Raw genomic sequence first — 25,000 nt, 5'->3', positions numbered from 1 at the left:
TTCATCTTTATTTGAAATCATCAGCACGGCATAATCTCAGATAAATAAATTAAACTAAATTGAGCATTTTTCGAAGCTAGACAATTCTTACAAAGCGAAAATAATTAGTCTGCGCAAGTACTCCACATTAAATTGTTCTGTCATTTCTTTCTCCATCAATTTATCCATTTCCAACATCCTGAAGTACTTATAGCCCGTTTCTTCTATTTGCTTCATAACCTACCGCGTCGATATCCATACATTTGATTTTGCCTCTCTTCAAGACTAACACACCACACTTTCTCTGTCCAAACTCCATTCTGATATCAGCACTGAAAGTATACACCGTATCACCGAGGGAACTGACTTGGGATTCATCTTTACCATAAAGTTTGAGGTCATCCATGAATAACAAATGGTTGACTTTTTGTTGGCGACTTTTGAATAAATACCCAGCCTTTGCTTTCCTCAGAATCAGTGTTAGTGGTATCATGCACGGTACAAAGATCTGTGGGGACAGGCAGTCCCTTTCGAAGATGCCTCTCCTGATCTCTATTGTCCCTAAACTTCTTTCCTATGCTGTCAGTTCCGTCCTCCACTTCGCCATACTTTTTCCAAGCAATCGCTCAACATTCGATGCAATACCAAATAGGTTCATACATTCCATAATCTCTCGGTCATTTTTAAGGGTTCCTTTCATCAGCCAATGCTACCTATTTTTTCCAGCAATTTCTGTTGTGGCTACATGGAATTGATTGTGTAGTCCCTCAATTCTTCTTCATGTCCTTTTTGTACTTCTTCCTTTGTCTTCTCTTTTCCTCTGCTCTCAATACTCTTTCTTTCTCAGCTGTCGCTAGCAAGGTTTCCTTACTTTGTGCTAGGTATCTCATTAAGCTTTCGAGTTCGATACGCACGCAGTCTTCCACATTTATCAGTCCCATTCCTCCATTTTCTCTCTTCATGTAATGGCGATCAGTATCTACACGTGGATGATGGGCTCCATGCATCGTTAAGAGCTTTCTTGACTTCCTGTCCATTTCCTTTAGCTCCTTCACTGTCCACTCCAGGATTCCAGCACCAAACCGAACTACTGCAACTGTGCGCGAGTTTATTGTCGATATTATGTTTCTGGTATTCAGCTTTGTCGTTTCTTTCATGTCATTGTGTTTGATTCCATCTGCCTCGAACATTCCCAAGTATCTATAGCTGGATTGAGGTTGAATTGCCTTCATCATTCCACTATTTGGCAACAATATGCTTTCTGTCCTGGCAAGCTTTCCTCGTCTCATCACCATCCTAGCACGTTTTGAGAGTCTTTATTATTATTATTATTATTATTATTATTATTATTATTATTATTATGTGACTTCTCTCTCGGGTTTTTAACTCTAACCATTTCCCTCGAGGCATTGTTTCTTTGTTACTTTTTTTATAATTCGTTTTCAATCGCAAAGGGAAATTTTTCTGTTTCGTAGGTTTAACTCTAAGATATACTTTAATCTTTACTCGTTTCAGTCATTTGACTGCGGCCAAGCTGGAGCACCGCCTTTTAGTCGAACAAATCGACCCCAGGATTTATTTATTTGTCGAACCGCTATGTTAGGAGGACATAAACACACCGACAACGGTTGTCAAGTGATGGTGGGGGAATAAACACAGACACAAATACACACACACATATATATATATATATACGACGGGCTTCTTTCGGTTTCCTTCTACCAGGTCCAATCACAAGACTTTGGTCGGCCCGAGGCTATAGTAGAAGACACTTGCCCAAGGTGCCACGCAGTGGGACTGAATCTGGAACCATGTGGTTGGATAGCAAGCTTCTTACCAAAGAGTTACTCCTCTTTCCAAGCTTATATGCAGCATACAGTTTATAGTAGAAGACACTTGCCGAAGGTGCCACGCAGTGGGACTGAACCCAGAACCAAGCTTCTTACCACACAGTTACGCCTGTGCCTAAATAGGAGACAATGATTTGCATAATGACTTGCGTGCTAATTACTGGCGTTATTAAGAATTTTTACATTTGTAAAACAGCCTTTAGACAGAGATCAATCATCTTTTCTTCTCTAGGCAGCAGGCCCGAAATTTCTGGGAAGGGGGTTAGTGGATTAGATCGACCCCAGTATGCAACTGGTACTTAATTTATCGACCCCGAAGGATGAAAGGCAAAGTCGATCTCAGCGGAATTTGAACTCAGAACGGAGCGGCAGACGAAATACCACTAAGCATTTCGCCCGGCGTGCTAACGTTTCAGCCAGCTCGCCGCCTTAGACAGAGATCAATAATGAAAAGCAAACACCAACAAATGTCTCAGGACACGGTCGTATTTGATTTGGTAAAGACATTGACGTATGTTGAAGCCCGTGACAGCAATGTACTTTTATTTCAGGTGATAGTGAGATCGATTTTGTACTTAAGCAAGCATTTTGCATTGGCTTTCCTTTTCAATGTTTTTCCCCAGTTCGATCGCGAATCGAATTCGTTTTTGCAGCATATAATGTGGGACATAAGTACTAACTTTTGATCGATTTTTTCTGATCACTTTGGTCTTTCAGTCCCACCCGGTCCCGGCTTCTCTAGATGATATCGAAAACTGAAGTTTATTTATTTCCATTTAACATGTCAAGCAATTACCCTCCCCCTCCTCCTCCTCCTCCTCCTCATCATCATCATCATCGTCAGTCCACCCCATATCGCTCCATTCAGTCACAATCGCAATTAAGTTCACCGCCAACGACGGCGGTATCACTGTTCCCTGTCAGCGGTCTTGACCAAGGTTTTTCAAAGAACAAAGAACAATCGCGGATCGGTTCCCCAGTGATTTTACTTCTCTGTCAAGCAACTCTGAACCCCCCCCCCCCAAGACATTGTCCAACAAGCGGCATTTGCCTTGCTGCTGTCAACAGGTAAACAGGCCGACATAAAAATCACACCTGAGCTACTTTCTCCATTCAATAAACACAGAAAGCAGTCATCTATGACGCCCGAATAACAAACGACAACAGAACATAAAAATAAATGTTAACATCCATTTAAACGGTCTATTTTCCTGCACAAATTCAAAATGAACAGGAAAAGCGATATGATGAAAGATAGCGAAAATACTTTAATGATTTGTCCTTTAATGATTTGTCCTTTCTGAATAAATACATAGCTGTTTCTAGAAATTGCACTTGACTTTTCAATGAAGATTTCATGTATTGTTTTCCTTGGTTACAGAGTATCTTGTATAGATCTTAATATCGCGTTGAGAACCTACAACACACGCGCGCGCGCCTGTGTGTGTGTGTGTGGACTGTGGGTAGGTGGTTCTCATCAAATGGTAAATAGATGTTGGAGAAGCAGTTACATTAGCGATTAATGTTTCAGAAGTGTTTCTATTGTTTTGTTTAATGCTTTGGGATTGGCTGAACTGATGTTTCTCTTTCATGTCGAAGGGTTAATGCTTTCTAATGTCTTGTATATACAATGGACTGGTAACGAACAATTCGGACACATATAGACATACATGCATTCAGAGATAGATAAATAGACAAACAGATAGGCAGACAAATAGGTACATGCATGCGTGCATGCATGCGTGCATGCATGCGTGCATGCATGCATGCATACATCCATACATATATACATGCTTGCATACATACATATTATCGGATGGACTGTCCTTTCGTACATGACAAATGAGGGTTCTGCAAAATATTGTTGAATAACCTCAATAAATGACTCTTTTTGAATGATCAGTTGTGTATACACACACACACACACACCTGATTATTATCGTAAATATGAGGGTAATAGATTAACATAATTTCTTACCAGTGGTTAGCATGCATAAATTAAAGTCATAAGACATAACATATTTTTTAAGATATAAGAGTGTATGAAATATCTTTATACACAAAGAGGAGACCACTGACAGGACTTTTTACATGCTAAAAAGGGCAGTTAAAGCTAAAACTCCAAAGAAGACAATTCATGAGGCACGCCATTTATAAGACCAGAACGAAAAGCTGACGAGCTACAGATTCCAAATTAGTTTATTTGGAAATGAATAACGAAACTCGAGTTCAGGATTAACTAATTTATTTTTTGTTCGTTCTGGTGTTATAATTATTGGTGTGCCTCATGAATTCTCTTTTTCGTGGTTTAGGATTTAACTGGCCTTTTTAGCATGTAAGGAGTCCTGTCGCATATATGTGTATAGTTGTGTGTGTGTGTGTGTGTGTGTGTGTGTTTGTTTGTACCCCCACCATTGCTTGACAACCGATGTTGCTGTGTTCACATTCCCATAACTTAGCGCTTCTGCAAAAGATATTGATAGAATAAGTACTAGGCTGACAAAGAATAAATCCTGTGGTTGTTCTGTTCGAATCACATGACTGAAACAAGTAAAACATTAAAAACTATGCCATTTTAATCTTGAGCAAGACTGGGTGTCTCTGCTGGTCTATGTATGTATGTATGTATGTATGTATGTATGTATGTATGTATGCATGTATGTATGTATGCATGTATGTATGTATGTATGTATGTATGTATGTATGTATGTATGTATGTATGTATGTATGAGTGTATGTATGCATGTATGCATGTATGTATGTATGCATGTTTGTATGTTTGTATGTATGTATGTATGTATGTATGAGTGTATGTATGTATGCGTGTATGTATGTATGTATGTATGTATGTATGTATGTATGTATGTATGTATGTTATGTCAGGTCACTTTCGAGTGCTACTGGTAACAGATAACCCAGTACAACCTGTTGCATGGTCGGGTCGTCGGCGTCTAAACCGGCAACCCCAGCAAGCTTGCTTGGTGAGGAGGGTGTTTATTGGACACCCTGCGGGATGAAAAACAAAACCCGTCAAAGGGCGGGGGAACTCTTGAGAGTCAACGGCCATCCAATAAATGTCTTAAGGCTGTATCATGCGCGGGGACATAGAAATAATCGGATTGAATACCCGATCGCGCGGTTAAACCATTGGGATTGAAGGACTCCTAGCCTTTGTTAGGGCATCCTTCTAGGAGAAGGTAACTCAGGAAACTGGGATAACTCCGACATAAAACCTGCGGCTCAGTGGTTATCGATGATGTTGACTTGTTCTTCTTTTCGTATTATGACTGCTGTTGCTTAGTGAGTGGGATTGACTCAGTGCACAACCTTTCCTCACATTAAAAAAATCTTCTTGCACAGGTATTGTGTGATAACAACATTTATTAAGCTTTGCGCAATGGCCATACTCGATAACGAAGGGGCAGCCACCATGTATGTATGTATGTATGTATGTATGTATGTATGTATGTATGTATGTATGTATGTATGTATGTATAGGGTGTTTGATATGTATGCATAGAGTGTTTGATGTGTACTACAGACATCGTAAATTAAGAAAAAGGTGGCAGTCAAAATTTTGGATAAATCTTTGTTAGGGTTTTCGCTCAATTTTTCTTGAAGAGTTCGGTTAAACAAACGAAAACGTTAATAAAGAATTATCCAAAATTCTGACTACTTCTTATATATATATATATATACATACAGTGTACATTTAAACACATAAGGAATCCACTCGTGAGATTCAACACGTTAGAAATAACAGCTAGGTTCTATAACCACAAAATTAGGGATAAAATCCGGCAGGAACGAATTGAAAAAAGAAAAAGTTTTTACTATCTAGTTTCCTGGACCAATTGGTTTCTGATTTTAGTTTAGCAAATAAATAATATTTCAAAATCTACTGCGCAGACGCAGCCCCTCGTCAGCAAAAAAAAAATGCCAACTTTTAAAACCCGAAAATTATCCAAAAACTTACAATATCTAATCATTCCATCCTACACTTGCCACAGTGTAGGATGTTCTCTGAGAAGGGAGAAAGTATTAGCCCTATTGTTAGTGAGTGCTGTAAGGTCACACAACGCGAATATAAAAGGTGATACGACAATGTGGCCAGATATGTCCACTGGCTGTTTTGTGGTAAAGCAAACCACGAGAAAGCCGAACAGTGGTATGAACATAAGCCAGAGGGAATAACGGAAAACGAACATTACAAAATATTCTAGGATTTTGACATACAGTGCGACCAAGTCATAGAGGCGAGATGACCAGATATCGTGATCATCCATAAAGATGAAAAAGATGTGAAGATAATAGATGTTGCAATAGCAGGAATGTAAGGAAACAGAAAAGATTGAGAAATACCATACACTGCGGGACGAGATAAGAAAGTTATGGGTCATGAGGAAAGTAATAGTGATACCGGTGGTAATTGGAGCATTAGGAGCAGTTTCCAAAAACATATTAAGAATATTGGAGCTACTGTCAGACTTGAGGTGATCCAGAAGACAGCATTGTTGGGTACAGCTCGCATTCTAAGGAGAGTATAGTCTCTTTGAGTCGCAGGAGAAGGCACTACTTGAAATTTTGGGGGATTTGTTGTTGCTTTCAAGTAAAGAATAACCGGTAATTAAGAACTATCCGAGAGTCTTTCAGAACAACAACAACAACAACAACAATATTAATAATAATAATAATAATGATAATAATAATAATAATAATAATAATAATAATAATAATAATAATAATAAATGCCCTGATAAAGTACCAGGCAGCGGCTCTCATGGCTTCTGATCTTAACTGACTGGAAGTGTTATCATGTACATTGTTTTGTCTTGGTATAAAAGATGGGCTACAGCAAATATTCTGCTCAATACCACAGATTTGCTTGTCAGTTGTTTGACCGTAACCAGTTGAGCATGTCTCTTAGTGGCTGACGATATGTGCATCTCTGATCACGAGTAGAAGTAGTGGGGGAGCATCATAGCCATGTGTGGAGATGGATTCTTTGGGGTTTGAATAATTCACCTCTGGAAACATGGGTGTTTCATTCAACATCCTTAAACAACCTTAATCAGGGACCTTTTGAGTGGGAATTTGAACTCAGATCATGAAGACGGACGAAACGCCTCTAAGCAGTCCGCCTGGTGTGCTAACCATTCTGCCAGTTCGTCGCCTTGTAGATTATTATTATTGATTTAAATTGAAACAGGGCCGAGTAAACAACTTCATGGCACACCGGAAGTGGTTAGTCAACTATTTGAGGAAAAGTCATTTAGGCAGCCATTGTTCTTCATTATTTAAATGATAACTAATTCATTTATTTACTTATCACGTGAACACTAATTAGTATTTACAATCAATATTACACATGAAACTCTATTAATTGTTTTGACAATATCTCGGTTAATTACAGCCAAGCTTTTATCTTTTACTTGCTTCAGTTTATAGAGTGCGGCCATGCTGGGGTACCTCCTTGATGAATTTCAGTCGAACGAATCGACCCTAAGGCTTATGTTTCCTTTTTAATCCTGGTACTTCTATCGATCTCTTTTTGCCAAACCGCTAATATTACAGGGACGTAAACACACCAACACCTGTTGACAATCGGTGGGTTGGGAGACAAACACACACACACACACACATATATATACAACCGGTTCCTTTCAGTTTCCGTTTCACTAGACTTTGGTCGGTCCGTGCCGTTAGTAGAAGACTCTTGTCCATGGTGCTACGCATTGGGACTGAACCTGAAACGATGTGGTTGGAATGTAAACTTCTTACTGCACAGCCACGCCTGTGAATCTAAAACTTTCCTCTATTTATTTAAACACGTTCAAAACTGATTAATTATCGATGAGTTTTAGATAAGAGTTCGATCGGTAAGTTAGATATCAAGGTTTTTACTTCTAAAAAAACAATTTACCAATTTGTCTTTAATTATAAATTCCATTAATTCATTAAGACTGTTCTGGTAAAACACACAGAGACACTCACACTCATTCTCTTCCCCATCTCTCCCTTTCTCTCTCTCTGTTTCTCTCTTCTTATCCATCTTTCTTTCTTGCCCTCTGTCTCTTTCTTCCTCTCCCCTTCACTTTCAGCCTCTGTCTCACTTTTTCTCTCCCTGTCTTTCTTTCTCATTCTCTGTCTCTTTTCTTCCCTCTTCCTCTCTCTATTTCTGTATTTCTATCTCTGACCCTCTCTTTTCCCTTCTTACTCTCTCTTCCCCCTCTTCTTCCCTCCTTCCTCTCCTGTCCCGTAGTTTTTAATTTCTGAGATGAACGATTTTTTTATTAAGCGGAAATTTTTTTGACATATTCCACTGACTGGAAACTGTTCTTAGGAAAAGAAAAAATATTTAGATTATAGTTATTCTGGGACTTTTCCAGATAAAATTCTTAATTAAAACTGAGGGATGCCATATGGAGTCGACAGTTTTTGTTTTCACTCAATTTTTGGAGGTTAATTAAAAACTATATCATGCAGTTTTCATATACAAGAATAATTTTTTTTAAAAACTTGATCAATAAAATAATTTCACAAAATTAGTATCAATGCCATGATCCATGGCCTGATATTGGTTCTTAGACACACGAAAGCAATTTTGAAAGAAGACAACAGGGGTCGCCCCCAGTCTTTGACTGCTACTTTATTTTATGAACCCGGGAGTCTAAAAGGTAAAATTAGCCTCAAAGGTATTTGAACTCAAAATATAAGTAATCAGGGAAATGCCGCCAAGAGCGGGAAGGGCCACAAGAAATACTGTTGTGCATTTTTTTTACCGCATATTATCTAATATTCTTGCTAATTTGAGCACAATTGATTACATTTATCCCAGCGCTAAACTGGTGCTTAGTTGACCCTGAAAGGATGAAAGGTAAAGTCTACCTCGGTGGAATTTGAACTCAGAACTAAGAAATATCACTAACCATTTTGCAGGAGGCATAAACGGTTCTGCCAATTCGCAGCGTATAATAATGCTTTTTAATTTTGGCACAAGGCCAGGAATTTTAAGGGAATAGGGTGAATATTGATCCCCAACACTTGACTGCTACTTCATTTTATCGATCCCATAGAACAAATGGTAAAACTGCCTTGGGAGAGATTTGAACTCAGAACATTAAAAAACCAGGAGAAATACTACAAGACATTTTTATTGACACTCAAACAATTCTACGAATCCACCACTCTTTAACAAATTGAAAAAAAAAACATTAAAAAACATTAAAAACTGTTTCCATCAAAATAATTGTGTAGGCGTGGTTGCGTGGTAAGACGTTTGCTTCCCTACTAGATGGTTCCAGGTTCAGTCCCACTGCATGACACCTTAGACTAGTGTCTTCAGTAACCTCGGGTCAACCAAAGCCTTGTGAGTGGATTTAGTTGTGTGTAAGAGTTAGTGTTTTGATTATAGAATGGCTCGTATATATATTATTATCCTTTTCTACTCTAAACACAAGGCCTGAAATTTTGGGGCGAGGGGGCCTGTCACTTAGATCGACCCCAGTACACAACTGGTACTTAATATATCGACCCTGAAAGAATGAAAGGCAAAATCGACCTCGGCGGAATTTGAACTCAGAACGTAAAGACAGACGAAATATGGCTAAGCATTTCGCCCAGCCTGCTAAGAATTCTGCCAGCTCGTCGCCTTATATATTTTATTATCATTCGATTTGGTGCTCCCTGATTTTGTTGTTACTTTTTGTAAGATATGAGTTGTTTGAGTCGTCATTAGTGTATAAGGCGCGTGTCATCTCATCGGATATTGATTATAGAACTGTATGCATGTGTTGTTTTATTGAGTATGATGGCGTAGAGTAGATGCCGTATGTTTTGTGTTGGTCGGATGACGATTGTGAAGAGTATATGTGCAATAAGCGTTGTATGAGACGTATAGAAAGGCCATTATATAAGTAGTATTATTGAATTGCCAGTGACCTGTGTAGGAAAGATATGACCAGTGTCTAGGAGGGTTATTTTTAACCCTTGTGCAGAATTCTTTGTCCTGGTGTACTTTCTAGGTTACCGTTTATCTTCTTTATCGTATCAGCTGCTCCATTTATTAATAATACTGTTTTCATTTTAATACCGCACAGACAGTCTGCTTATTTTAATTTCAAGATCACCATAACCAAGGCGGCGAGCTGGTAGAAGCGTTAGCACGCCGGGTGAAATGCTTAGCCGTATTTCGTCTGCGTTACGTTTTGAGTTCAAATTCCGCCGAGGTCGATTTTGCTTTTCATCCTTTCGGGGTCGATAAATTAAGCACTAGTTACGCACTGGGGTCGATGTAATCGACTTAATCCCTTTGTCTGTCCTTGTTTGTCCCCTCTTTGTTCAGCCCCTTGTGGGTAGTAAAGATATATGATCGCCATAACCAGAAGGAATCGAAAAGGAGATTCATTCTGCCTTGGTTTACGCGTAAGTCTGAAAAGCTACGTCCCGTACTATTGTGGACAGAACGTTGTAAATTGTTTCATGTTTCGTGCATGATCACATCTAGCTTTCAATGCGTTTTCAAGTCTGAGTATCGGCATGCACGTCCACTCAATCATGTCCATAGATACACTCTGGTTTTGCAAGGACAGAAGCGAAAGATATGGTCAGCTGTTTCATTGCACTGATTGCATGTACTGTAGTTGTTGTTGGTCTCTTGTTTCATTTTGTTCAAATAATTCTGTGTCTGCGCGCGTATGCGTGCGTGTGTGTGCGCGTGTGTGTGTTATGAAGCTAAATCAGACCTCCCTCTTCTGCTTTCAACTCATAGCTTTTGATCTGTTGTTGCCTTTCACTCTGACTTACTTTCTCTACTCACCATTCAAGAGAAAAATGTCTCGTAGCGTTTTGCCATATTTTGGAATGCTATTTTCCTTTTGCCTTTTAAAGCTTTCTGCTGGTTTGGCTTTATTTGGATATTCTTTCTTCACAGTGGTTAACTTCTAAACACTTCCCTATTTACAAAGAAAAGATCGTTTTTGCTTTCTCCATGTTCCTTTATTACTCTTAGCATTTTCCATTTTTGCATCCTTCTAAGTGTTTTTCTAGTCCTACTATTGTCACTACGTAGTAATTTTCTATTTGTATCAAAGCCTGTCATTAAAATTTTATCTACGCTAAACACAAGAAGAACTGGACTAGTGATCTCAAATCTGTATAAGTAATTTTCTAGTTTTCTGTTTAGGTACACAATTTACTTAGTCTAGTTTATATTGAAACAGTAATCTCTAAGTGAAATTGTAGGGTGTTTACTCCTATAATTTTTATTTCTAACATTGAGTTCAATATTTAATATTAGTCTGGCTCTGCTATAGAGTTCCTTTTCTGTATGTCATATCTTATCAGTTTCCTCTACTCTTAATCGTTCGCATGGATAGCTTATATGGTAGTGAAATGGCAGAATAGTCAGAACGCCGAACAAATGTCTTGTGATATTTCTTCTTAGGTTCAGAGATCAAAATCACCTTTATCTTTCGCGTTTTCGATGTCAAATAACAACAACAACAACAACAACAATAATAATTATTATAATAATAATAATAATCATAATGATAATAATTGCCCTGATGTAGTACCAGGCAGTGGCTCTCGTGGCTTCTGATCTTAGCTGATTGGAAGTGTTATCATGTACCTTGTTTTGTCTTGGTATAAAAGATGGGCTACAGCAAATATTCTGCTCAATACCACAGATTTACTTGTCAGTTGTTTGACCATAACCAGTTGAGCATGTCTCTTGGTGGCTGATGATATGTGCATCTCTGATCACGAGTAGAAGTAGTGGGGGAGCATCATAGCCATGTGTTGAGAGGGATTCTTTGGGGTTTGAATAATTCACCTCTGGAAACATGGGTGTTTCGTTCAACATCCTTATTCAGGGATCTTTTGAGCGGGGTGGGCTACTCGACCAGAAGAAAATTCTAACCGGTCCCCACCTGCAAGGTCATGTGCTGTTTATTTTGATATGAGATCACCATATGACACACATATGGTTGTGATGCATGTGGCTAGTGTACCCTTATCAGACGGGTAGTCATGATGGGTATACTGGGCTTCGTATATTTTACCCCAGTGTCACCTTGATGTCATGCACTGTTCTCTCACTCAATAATAGTAAAGCATCAGTGAAGTAATGGCTGGAATCATTCTCATTCTTTTTATGATATATGCGATAAATATCTTCAGCAAACTGCAAAGCTACTGGCACTTCGTATTTCATCTCTGGAATCCGATTAGGATTTTTAGGAAGATCTTTAAGATTAACTTTTAAACTTGTCCCATCCCAGCTGTCACATCTAGAATGTTCCTTTGAGTAAAGGATGTGACGGTGAAAGAGGCTTTTTGTCTCTCGACTACTCGCAACAGCATAGGCACCCCAGAAATATTTAGCGAAAAATATGATGCATGTTGATACCAGTTTATCCTCAATTGCGAATGAAAGCCGTAATTAGTTATAATTTTCTGATTTTAAGATCTGGATTAATTTAATGTTATCATTTTTTATTAATTTTCTTCCTCTTGCATCTTTGACGCATTTCTCTTATCCTGAGCTCATCCATACGTAATTGATTGAGTTCATGTCCAATTAATAGTTACTTCGGTATTGTCTCTTGTAAGCAGTATTAAGCCATACGTATAATGATATAATTTATAATTTGTCCGTCACATTCATAACCATTGGGGATTTAATTCAGCCGATTTGTTTATGAGAGGAGGAAATAATGTGTCACCCTGAAATGTTTCTCTTTTTATGCGTATCGGGGATGGTTTAAACACGTCCTCTTCGTCATAGGGCAATATGGCTGCCTTCCATTATCACACAGCATCGTTAATGTGCAGTTTCATTACTGGAGCTGCTTTACTCGTATTTCTGGGAAAAGTTCCCAGGAAATTAACAAATGCTTTTCATTAATTAACTCATTTTCTGTTTTCTCCTGTTTTACTTTTTATTCTTTTACTTGTTTCAGTCATTTGACTGCGACCATGCTGGAGTACCGCATTTAGTCGAACAAACCGACCCCTGGACTTATTCTTTGTAAGCCTAGTACTTATTCTATCGGTGTCTTTTGCCGAGCCGCCAAGTTACGTGGACGTAAATACATCAACATCGGTTGTCAAACGATGCTGGAGAGACAAACACACACGATGGGCTTCTTTCAGTTTTCGTCTACCAAATCCATTCATAAGACTTTGGACGGTCCGAGGCTATAGTAGAAGACACTTTCCCAACGTGCCACGCTGTGGGACTGAACCTGGAACCATGTGGTTGGTAAGCAAGCCCCTTACCACACAGCAACTCCTGCGCCTATATTACCACTGTCTGTGATGATTACCTGTTTTAGATTCATCAGTAGCTGCTCTTTACATCCGTTCCAGCATCCTCTGAACTCCTCTAATAAGATATTCCTGCTGTCCATTCTGTTTAAAATATTATTTTAAATATAAGGAATTTGTTAGTCGCTAATAAACAAGTTATCGCCCTTAAATTTGGAACTCTTTAATGTTTATATTTTTGGAAATCAGTATGATTTTCTCTTGCCACAAACGCTCGACTTTTAACCCTGTTCATTAAATACTGCTACCACAGATTCATAAACGATGTTTTGGCGTTTCTGGAAGAAACTGGGTGGGCGGGTTATCGATCTCTCCGACTTCTTAGTCGTGTGTACTTTCTAATGTATTGGTAAATTCCTTAGTTATTGTCGGCCATGTTTTCACAGGTCCTCAGAATTACCAGTGTGCTGGAAAACCACTGAGAGTGGGGCACCCCGCTTAGTTTTTGTTAAAGAATGTCTCTAGAACCTGCTTCAAAACCAGGCTGTGTGTGCTCCAATAATTGGTGGTGACTTGGTCAATGAAACCTCTGCAATGATCAACACTCTAAGAAATTCAAGTAGAATTTAACACCCAAGATAATTGTTCATGCATGACAAGTGAATCCAAATATCGCCTGGAAGAATTTCAAGAAATTCGGGGTATTATGGTGTAAGAACAAGAAGGGAAAGAATCACATCTTTGATAATTGATGATCGCGCTGTACATTATCGTTTCTACTGTGCCAAAATATTAGAATATATATCCGAAAATATAAACTAACAACGAAATCAAAGTAATCCAAAACGGGCGAAATTGAAAGGGTATTAAGAAAATATAATTCCAGAGTTCGCATGCGAAATCAGCCATTAATGAATTCTACGGTGGAATTCTTCGAAACGTAAATATATTATTCTCTTATTCTTCTACTTATTTCAGTCATTTGACTGCGGCCATGCTGGAGCACCACCTTTAGACGAACAAATCGGCCTCAGGACTTAATCTTTGTAAGCTTAGTACTTAGTCTATCTGATTCTTTTGCCGAACCGCTAAGATGCGGGGACGTAAACCCACCAACATCGGTTGTCAAGTAATGGTGAGGGTGCAAACACAGACACACAAATACACACACACACACACACAAAAACGCACACACATATATATACGACGGGCTTCTTTCAGTTTCCGTCTACCAAATCCACTCAGAAGCCTTTGGTCGGCCCAAAGCTGTAGTAGAAGACACTTGCCAAAAGTGCCACGCAGTGGGACTGAACCCGGAACCATGTGGTTGGGAAGCAGGCTTCTTATCATACGGCCACTCCTGCGCCTGTTATGTTTAATATCATTTATAAACTGAGCATCACAATAATTGTTTTTGTCGAAGATGTATACACGCCACCACCCGCTATGAATATGTGAGTTGGTCTTAAGAATTACATTTTTCATATATTCTTTCCTGTATCCATCGTCAAATTCAAGAAAAAAAAAAGATAAACAACGAGGCGCAGGAGTGGCTGTGTGGTAAGTAGCTTGCTTACGAACCACATGGTTCCGGGTTCATTCACACTGCGTGGCACCTTGGGCAAGTGTCTTCTACTATAGCCTCGGGCCGACCAAGGCCTAGTGTGTGGATTTAAGAGACAGAAACTGAAAGCCCGTTGTATATATGTATATATATGTATGTGTGTATATGTTTGTCCCCCTAACATTGTTTGACAACCGATGCTGGAATGTTTACGTCCCCGTAACTTAGCGGTTCGGCAAAAGTGACCGATAGAATAAGTACTAGGCTTACAAAGAATAAGTCCTGGGGTCGATTTGCTCGACTAAAGGCGGTGCTCCAGTATGGCCGCAGTCAAATGACTGAAATACACACAGGCACACACACACATGCACACATACACACAGACACACACACAGGCACACACACACATACATAGGCACACACACATACACAAGCACACACTCTCACACACACGCACTACACAGGCACACACACACTCACACACTGGCACACACACTCACATTGACACACACACACACACTCACACACAGGTACACACACTCACTCACACAGGCGCGCACACAGACACATCATTTTCTCACCTGATCACGTCTGGCTTTTGATCTTTACCGAGTCTATTCCTAAACAGATCAAATCAGAAACTCGATTGACATTTCACTCGTTTCGGTTCTTCTACTTCCATAATTCCTTATCAAGTCCTGTCATAACCCACAACTTCCTTGTCTGGTTGTTCGTTCATGTGTTGCCACGACAAGTGTTTCTGTCCAGTCACGCTCATTGATTTTGCCACACTCCCTGAATCTTGCTAAAGTACTCCTCAAGGTTAACTCTGGTTCATCTATTGTGATTTTTATGTCTGTTTTCATTAGGTTTATTGTTAAGTGCCGGGTCAAGCGTACAGTAATGTTGCGGTTGGGGTTTTTACTTGAGCGTTTCCATGGTGATGTCTGTACTTTTCATCATTATTCGAATTTCGATCTTGTTTCTAGTTTGGTTGTAATGTTGTTTTCTTTATGTATGTTATGTATGTATGTATGGAGCTGGTTCAACCCACCCCGGGTGAATGCCGGCGCCAGTTCAAGTACATGTTTACGGAGTTATTGGCTACATTTTTCTTCTTTATTCTTTTGTGTTGAATGTTTATATAATAATGTTTTTTTAACCTTGGAATTTCAACATGTATGTATGTCATTATTCAGTTTATTTCAAGATTTCTTGCTAAAAGAGAAAGAACCGGTTTCTAACCTAGATCAAAGGCTTCTTCATTGGAATTCCAACATCAACAACAAGGTATTTTTGTTTGTATGTATGTATGTCATTATTCAGTTTATTTCAAGATTTCTTGCTAAAAGAGAAAGAACCGGTTTCTAGCCTAGATCCAAGGTTCCTTCACTGGAATTTCAACATCAACAATAGGGTATTTTGTATGTATGCATATATGTATGTATGTATATATGTATCTATGTATGTATGTGCAGATTTGTGTTTTATGTATGTATGTCTCTTCTATTTTTTTATATTTATTATAAATCTTCCACTGAGGAGGGAGCGGGTTTCCTACAAAGATACTAGGCTCCATCTTTGGAACTTGAGAAAATCCACATTTGGAACTTGAGAAAATCTTGCATATTTTTACTGTTCCACTCCCAGATTGGACTTGTACGAATCAGCCGGTCAATTTCTCTTTCTGAAAATCCCAGTTTATTCAGATTCTTCTTTAAGCATTTACTAACAAGACCTAGTTCTCCAATTATTATTGGTATGAATATGAATTCATAGTCTGAATATAGAAGCTGGAGGTTTCGAAGCAGTTATCCATAGATATCCTCTTTCCCTTTGGTTTTCAAAAAGCTATTTATATCTGCAAGGCTGCTGACCTCTATGATGGTTCATACCTTTGCCCCTCTGTCCAAACAACAATATCTGGTCTGTTATGTTTACATTTGACAGAAGTTTTGATGGCAATATTCCACTAGTATTCTTTGAGTTGGTGTTTATGAATGTATTTCCATAACAGAGGAATTTTCTAAGTTTATTTTAGGACAGTCTTTTTTGTGGATGGCATTGTAAACTGTTTTAGCTACAACATCGTACCGCATAGGGAGGTAGTACCGTCTCGACGTTTTAGGACAGCTGCTAATCACATGCATAATGTCTTCCACAGAAACATGACATAGCCTAGACATGCAGTTGCACCCTGAGATTCCAAGAGCGTCACTGTCTCTCTTGTTCGTCAGGTACTTTGCGAACACATGGCCTTCAAAGTGTGATGTGATGTAGTAGTCTTGTGTCCAAGAGAAACTACGTTTCGTGTCAATTCTAGTGTCTTCTTCAAGCTTTCGGGCAACATGCCCATACATGGTCTTTTGGTTTTGTATGCTGAATGCTTTCCATCCACGTCTTCTCTGAGGTAAGAGAGCCCAGCTGTTTTGGGGCTGTATAAGAGATCAAGAAGAGAGTGTTTCTTGAGGAGTTCCCTGCCAACTCGTACAATGTTGCTCACTTCACTTTTCAGCACTGAATCTATATATATATTTTTGCTACTGTTGTTTAGCAGGTTTTGCCTGAGTGATACCATACGTCATTCGAAGGCCATCTGTACTGATCTCAACTCTCAATCTCTCTGCACTGATCTCAACCATCTTCATTTCTTAGAACTTGGCAACATCACTGTTTCTGTGGAAGTTCCCAGTTGTTGTCAGGATTTTGCGGGTTTTGATATTTATGGAGTGGATTTTCTCTACGGACCAATCAAGTATCCCAAATGTTGGGATCAGCACTGGTACTGCAAATGCATTGTGGGATATTGCCTTGTTGTAAGAGGAGGGTTCCGATTGCCATATTCGCCTACGTCTGGTGTAATATTTTCGGGTCGATGTATCTTCATTCACAGTGCCTTCATTTGATACATTTTCGTCTATGCCTAGGTACTTGTAACATTCTTTGTGTGGAATGATGGAAACAGAGAGACCGTTGATGCACAGGTTTGGGGTTTGGGGGACTGACTTTCCTCGTTCTGTAACCAAATATGAACATTTCTTTTGGCCAAATTCTATGCTTATATCAGCTGAAAATGTTGATATTAATTACAATTGTTTTTGGCATTGTTATCACTTTTAGCATAAATCTTCAAGACGTCTGCAAAGAAATTATGAGTTACATTGATATTTCTAGCAGTTCAAGACCCTAGCCTGTAACCATTTGTTCTCTGCAATAGAAATGATAATGGATTCAGTGCCAACATGAAAGGAAGTACAGAAAGACTCTCTCCCTGGAATATTCCCTTTGAAATGCCTATACTATCATAGTATTATGTACGTATGTATGTACGTATGTAAGTATGTATGTATGTAAGTATGTATGTATGTATGTATGTATATATATATATATATATATATATATATATATATATATATATATATATATATATATATATATATATATATATATATATATATATATATACACACATATATATGCATATACGTATGTATGTATGTATGTATTATGCATATATGAATGTATGCATGTGTGCAACGATATACGTATATGTGTAATGTGCGTATGTATGAATGTATGTTTGAATGTATTGTCTGTGTACATATGTATTATGTATGTGTATGTTTGTAAGTACAATTGTGTCCACCTGTAATCTTTCAAAGAGGATTTGTAAGTTGGGTTTAACGATGGCATCTGATAGAGATTTTGTTTTTATATGGGGTATCAGTGTATAGAAGATGAATTCCTCAACAAATATGTAAACTATATCAGTTAAGAAAAAAAAATATACTCATTTTAGCGTTACTTCCGGTATAACCCTCGTATCATTATTATTACAGAGATTATTTCTCTGTTATTATTGGGATTCACCACATATTGGTTATCTTTATCTTCAGATCTTTAAAAATAAGATAATTTTCCCGCTTTATTTTATGGATATAGTGTCGTCTGTTGGAATTGGTTATATCGGGGTTAAGCTGAGTCGACAAGCAAAAGCAACGCAACTGATATGCTAGCAGAGAAAAATAGCACTCGAACATGGCTTTGACACAAAGCATTGCTCGGTTTAAGCTAGGTTGTGTTCTCTTACACACGTGAACGCCGGTTTACAGAATTGGGATGAAAAGAGTGACAGCAGGGCAATGTGCAAACAAAACCATAGTTTAGATTTTGATGGGTGTATACTATACGTTTTCAAGCAGAATTATAAAAACTTTTAGCAATACATTTTCCAAGACTTTGAGGGAAGTGGCAAACCTACTGCAATTATTGCCAGAGGAAGTGGAGTATTGCAAAGAGTCGATAATATAAGGGAAACGGCGAGTAGCTGTGTGAGGAGACGAGCGCTAGATTTGGATGAGATACGCAACAAGATTCTCATTCATGAGCCAGTCTTGTTGACTACGATCATAAAAGTATCCATCGTAACTGACAACATATTAGCAGCATCTACAGTGAACGGTTGAGAATTTGGGGCTTGGAACTCTACTAAATGCAGTGTTATAGATTTTTGACCAATATTCTTATTTCTTTACTGCCCACAAGGGGCTAAACATAGAGGGGGCAAACAAGGACAGACAAAGGGATTAAGTCGATTACATCGACCCCAGTGTGTAACTGGTACTTAATTTATCGACCCCGAAAGGATGAAAGGCAAAGTCGACCTCGGCGGAATTTGAACTCAAAACGTAACGGCAGACGAAATACCGCTGAGCATTTCGCCCGGTGTGCTAACGTTTCTACCAGCTCGCCGCCTTCAATATTTTTGGCCAATATTCTTACAAAAAGAATCTGGATGGAGTGACTGTATTGCAAGGTGGCGTCAATTGAGTAAACTGCGAGTTGCATGAGAATAGGTGGTATTGTGTGTTATAGTATCAGCTGCATGTGAAGACACGTGGCTCAGTGGTCAGGGCGTTCGGCACATAATCGTAAGATCGTGCGTTTGATCCCTGGCCACCGTCGTTTCCTTGAGCAAGGTACTATATTTCACGTTGCTCCGGTCAACACAGCTGGCAAAATTGAGTAGCAACTGGATTTTAAATGGCCAGCGTTGTCATATTCTGTGGCAACGTTGAACCTCCTTAAGGGTCTGTGGAGTGCTCAGCCACTTGCACGTTAATTACACGAGCAGGCTGTTCTGTGGATCATATCAACTGGAACCCTCGTCGTCGTAACTGACGGAGTGCTAGTATCAGATGTCCATCATCATCATCATCATCGTCATCACGACAACTTGCAGAATCATTAAGGATCGGAAAAATGGCTTGCGGTAATTGTTCTCACTCTTGGTGTTCTGAGTTCGAGTCACGCCTAGGTTAGGTCATTTTTAATTTTAATTTTCTTTTGCGATCGATAAAATAAAGAACCATTCAAATAGTGAATTCGATGGTTTTCACTTGCTCTCTCTCTCTCTATATATATATATCTCTCCCTCCCTCTTTCCTCAACGTCACCTACCTTGTGCTTAAACAACAATTCCTTAAAAACCCAAAGAAGGGATGGTGTCGTAGAAATAACAGAATCCAGGATTAAACAGCATTGCAGTATTTAGTTTTATCTCATAGCATTCTGCAAAGATCGATAAAGTAATTATTGATCATGTTTTGGAGAAAAATTCATTGATTGACATGTCACTTTGACATATTTGTAAACTTGAGAATTGACAGACGAAGACTGTATTTTAGGAGTTATTCATCAGAAGTTCATTCTTATTAACAACAATTTAATTAATTCCAGACATGCGCAGACATGGCTTTGTGGTTAAGGAGCTGGTTATGCAATCGTGTAGTTTCGGGTTCAGTGCCACTGCGCAGAAATGGGGCAAGTGTCTGCTACTATAGTCCCATCCCGGGCGACTAATGGTTTGTATGTGAATTTAGTTGTTGGAAACTATGTAGAAGCCCCGTATATTTGTCTGTGTCTGCATGTCTCTGTCAGTATTTGTTTCGACTGACAACCGATGATGGCTTGTTTACGTCCCCATAACATTAGCTGTTTGGCAAAAGAGTCCGGTACAATAAATACTTGACTTAAAAAAGTAAACATTAGGGTCGATTGCACATTGAAATTTAATCATCAATGTACTTTCCCTGATTATCTATGACTTCCTTCCATCTATTTACAAGCTTTTCAATCCCATCAATGTAAAACTCTTTTGGTTTCAAAGCGAAGAGCTCTGAAATGCCAGTTTTGACCTCCTCCTGGCTTGCGAAAGTTATGTCCCCGTAATGATTCTGTAAACTACGAAACAAATGGTAGTCTGAAGGAGCAAGGTCTGGAGAATAAGGTGGATGAGGAATTTTTTCCCAACCAAGCTCTTCGATCTTCTGTGATGTGATCTTTGCAGTGTGGGGTCACGCATTGTCCTGATGAACCACCACTCCTTTTCGATTCACTTCAGCAGGGTTTCTTTTCTTCAAAGCCTGGTTCAAATACTCTAATTGCTGACACTAGACTTGAGCATTGATTGTTGCATTAAGTGGTAACAGTTGAAAGTGAATTACTCCTTCGCAATCCAACAAGATAGAGAAAAGAACCTTTTTCCTATGAAGCTCCATTCTCGGTTGTGGTTGAGCTTTTTCCCTTTTACCAAGCCACTGTTTACGACGTTTAACATTTCGACAGAAGATCCATTTTTCGTCCCCAGTCACAAGTCTATCCAAAAAGGGTGAAAATGGGTCCGCGAGAACGGAGAGAAGAGCAGATGTCAACTCAGGATTTGCGGTTGCTTTCGGACAATTCATGAGGTACCCATTTTCCAAGCTTAGGAACCTTTCCAAGTTGTTGAAGATGACGATGGTATGAACTAAGTTTTATTGTCAATTCATCAACTGATAACGCAGGATTTTCTTCAAAACTGGACGTCCTGTTCGATCTTCATCTTCAAGTCTGAAATCTCCACTTCTGAATTTTGAAAGCCATCTTCTGCAAGTTATTTCATTCAAGTATTCTGTCCCATAAACTGAGTGTATGTTTCGAGTCGCTTCAGTTGCAGAATTTCATTTTTTGTATGCGCTTTGGATACTTCCATGTTAGTAAGGGTTTTAACCAAAGAAATTTTAATTCTATTATTCAGTAAAATAATATTTAATTAGTTGAAATGTACACAAATGCATAAAAATAATTTTTAATTCCAATAGACATTCTAAAATACTATTAAATTTCATTAAATTTTAAAAAATGTAAAATTGGACAGAACTTATGGGATGACCTGATAGACTAGAAATATGGTTTTCTTCCTAAAATATTTTTAGTGTTTATTTTTGAAAAATGTATAGGCGCAGGAGTAGCTGTGTGGTTACCAAACACATGGTTCTGGGTTCAGTACCACAGCGTGGTACCTTGGGCACGTGTCTTCTACTGTAGCCTCGGACCGACCAAAGCCTTGAGTGGATTTGGTGGACGGAAACTGAAAGACCGTCGTATATATGTGTGTGTGTTTGTGTATCTGTGTTTTTCCCCTATCATCGCTTGACAACCGATGTGTGTGTGCGTGTGTGTGTGTTTGCCCCTCCCCCCACCATCGCTCGACATGTGTGTGTATGTATGTGTGTGATTGTGTAGTAAGAAGTTTGCTTCTCAACAACATGGTTCCGGGTTCAGTCCCACCGCGTAGCACCTTGGGCAAGTGTCTTCTACTATAGCCTCGGGCCGACCAAAGCCTTGTGAGTGGATTTGGCAGACGGAAGCTGAAAGAACCCCATCATATATATATATATATCTGTGTGTGTGTCTGTGTTTGTCCCCCTTCACCGCTTGACAACCGGCGTTAGTGTGTTTACGTCTCCGTAACTTAGCGATTCGGAAGAAAAGTCCGATAGAATAAGTACCAGGCTTTAAAGAAAAAAAAAACCCTTCAAGGCGGTGCCCCAGCATGGCCGCAGTCCAATAACTGAAACAAGTCAAAAATAAAAGATAAAAGACACTACAAAAAAACCCAAAAAAAGTCCTCTTCAGCATTAGATTGGTACTTTACTCGACCGACGCCGGAGGGATAAAGGGTAAAGCTGACCTAGGCAGGATTTGAAACTCGAACGCAGAGAACCAAAAGGATACCGAATAGCAGTTCTTCTGATCCGCAGAAGATTCTGCCAGCTCGTGCCTTTCAAAGAAGTGACGGTACCCCAGCATGGCCGCAGCCCAATGACTGAAACAAGTAAAAGATAAAAGAACGCTCGTGTAGCTCTAAATATCTTGATAAAGGCAGGATGATCACGATCGGATTGTCATTGATCTTTAGTCGATAACTCAATCTATCCTTTCTACTATGAGCACAAGGCCCGAAACTTCAAGGGAAGGGACAAGTCGATTATATCGACCCCAGTACTCGACTGGTACATATTTTATTGACCCCGAAAGGCAAATCGACTCCAGCGGAGTTTGAACTCAGAACGTGAAGATGGACGAAATGCCGCTAAGCAGTTTGCTAATCACTCGGCCATCTCGCCGCCTACCGTGACTCCATCAATGTTAACTCTAAAACAAACGTATAGCAAACATTGACAACAATTATCAAACATGCAAAGTGGTTTAAGACGCTTGGCAGCTGCGTGGTTTCGGGTTCAATCTCACTGCGTGGCATCTTGGGTGACTTCTACTGTAGTCACAGGCGAACTAATGCGTTGTGAGTGAATTTGGTAAACGGAAACTGTGTGGAACCCTGTCGTGTATATATATATTCTTTTACTTCTTCAGTCATTTTGACTGTGGTCATGCTGGAGTACCGCCTTTAGTCGAACAAATCGATCCCAGAACTTATTTTTTGCAAGCCTAGTACTTATTCTATCGGTGTCTTTGCCGAACAGTTAAGTTAATGGGACGTAAACACACCAACATTGGTTGTCACGCGTTGGGCGGCGGGATAAACCCATGCACACAAGTACACACACACACAAACACACACACACACACACACACACACACACACACACACACACACACACACACACACACACACACACACACACACACACACACACACACACACACACACACACATATATATATATACGACGGGCTTGTTTCAGTTTCCGTCTATCAGATCCTCTCACAAGGCTTTGGTCGGGCCGAGGCTATGTTAGAAGACGCTTGCCCACGATGCCATGCGGTGGGATTGAACCGGAGCCATGTGGTTGGGAAGCAAGCTTCTTACCACACAGCCATACGCAACTGAGGCAGTATTTAATTAAAATTTGTCTTCAATGTACCATAATTAACGTGTAGACATTATGTATGAAACAAAGATACGTGCGTGCGTGTGTGCCTGCGCGTGTGTTTATCCCCCCCACCCTTCAAGCGCTTTTTGGGTTGTTTACTTCCCCGTAACAAAGTAGTTCAGCAAAATAAACCGGTCTAAAAAGCACCAAACTGAAAAACAAGCCCAAGGGTCAATTTGTTCGAGTAAAACCCTTGGAGACGATGCCTCCAGCATGGCCACAGTCCAATGACTGAAACAAGTAAAGAAAAAAAAAACATAAAATGTGAAAGGTAAATGTATTTAAAACTTACCTGTTTAAACTTAATTAGGAAACGACTTCACCAACACCGAACACGAGTAAATTCCATTCTTATGTTCTTAGGTGGATCTTCTTAATTTTCTTGTCTTTCTTTTTCTTTCTTTCAAAATGAGTTTCTAGATTATTATTATTATTATTATTATTATTATTATTATTATTATTATTATTATTATTATTATTATTATTATTATTATTATTCCAATGTTATTTCCGTCCTATTCTCCTATTATTCTCCTGTTATCCTTCTATTGTTCCTCCATTATTCCCACGCGTGCAAATCAACGGACGGTGCCTCTGAATGCTAAACACAGCAGCCATGCAAATCCCTCTCACATCACGCATTACTGATCTTCAAAATAGAAATCTAAAAGAATATAAATTAATAGCGGTCATTACTGGATATGGTATTTCCGGGTGGGATTCGACACGATGGTCACGGCTAGCATGTGTTCGACTAGGGATGACCTGGGAATAAACTATAGCAATAATAACAACATCGACTGTTCGAATGACATCACTAAATGTGAAACACTGGGCAACAAACAGAACGGTTTTATACCAGACGACAGTGAAGTCAGGCGTGACTGATACGGACACACAGACATATAAACACACGCATACACACGCATGCACATACAAGTAGACACATACATACATATGCACACATACACACAAATGCATACGAGCGCGCAAAAACACTCACTCATACAGACACAAGTACACAAACATACACATAATACTCAAACACAAACACACTCATACACACAGACACGTATACACGCACATACACGTATGCAAACGCACTCACACATACACAC

The 25,000-nt window shown here is 39.2% G+C and overlaps 1 protein-coding gene across 1 annotated transcript in view; it reads right to left on the bottom strand.

Annotated features, from left to right (window-relative positions):
* Nucleotides 1-24,308, bottom strand: part of LOC115210555 (receptor-type guanylate cyclase gcy-5-like) — a 52,658-nt gene extending 28,350 nt beyond the window's left edge. Inside the window, exon 1 of the mRNA XM_029779157.2 lies at nt 24,175-24,308. The gene's annotated coding sequence lies outside the window, so the exon portion shown is untranslated. The remainder of the gene's footprint in view (nt 1-24,174) is intronic.
* Between the last annotated feature and the right edge of the window lie 692 nt (nt 24,309-25,000).

This window comes from Octopus sinensis, linkage group LG4, assembly GCF_006345805.1.
Source record: "Octopus sinensis linkage group LG4, ASM634580v1, whole genome shotgun sequence".
Lineage (NCBI taxonomy): Eukaryota > Metazoa > Mollusca > Cephalopoda > Octopoda > Octopodidae > Octopus > Octopus sinensis.
The sequence above is the reverse complement of the archived record's forward strand: the minus strand, read 5'-3'. Positions and strand labels throughout refer to the sequence as shown.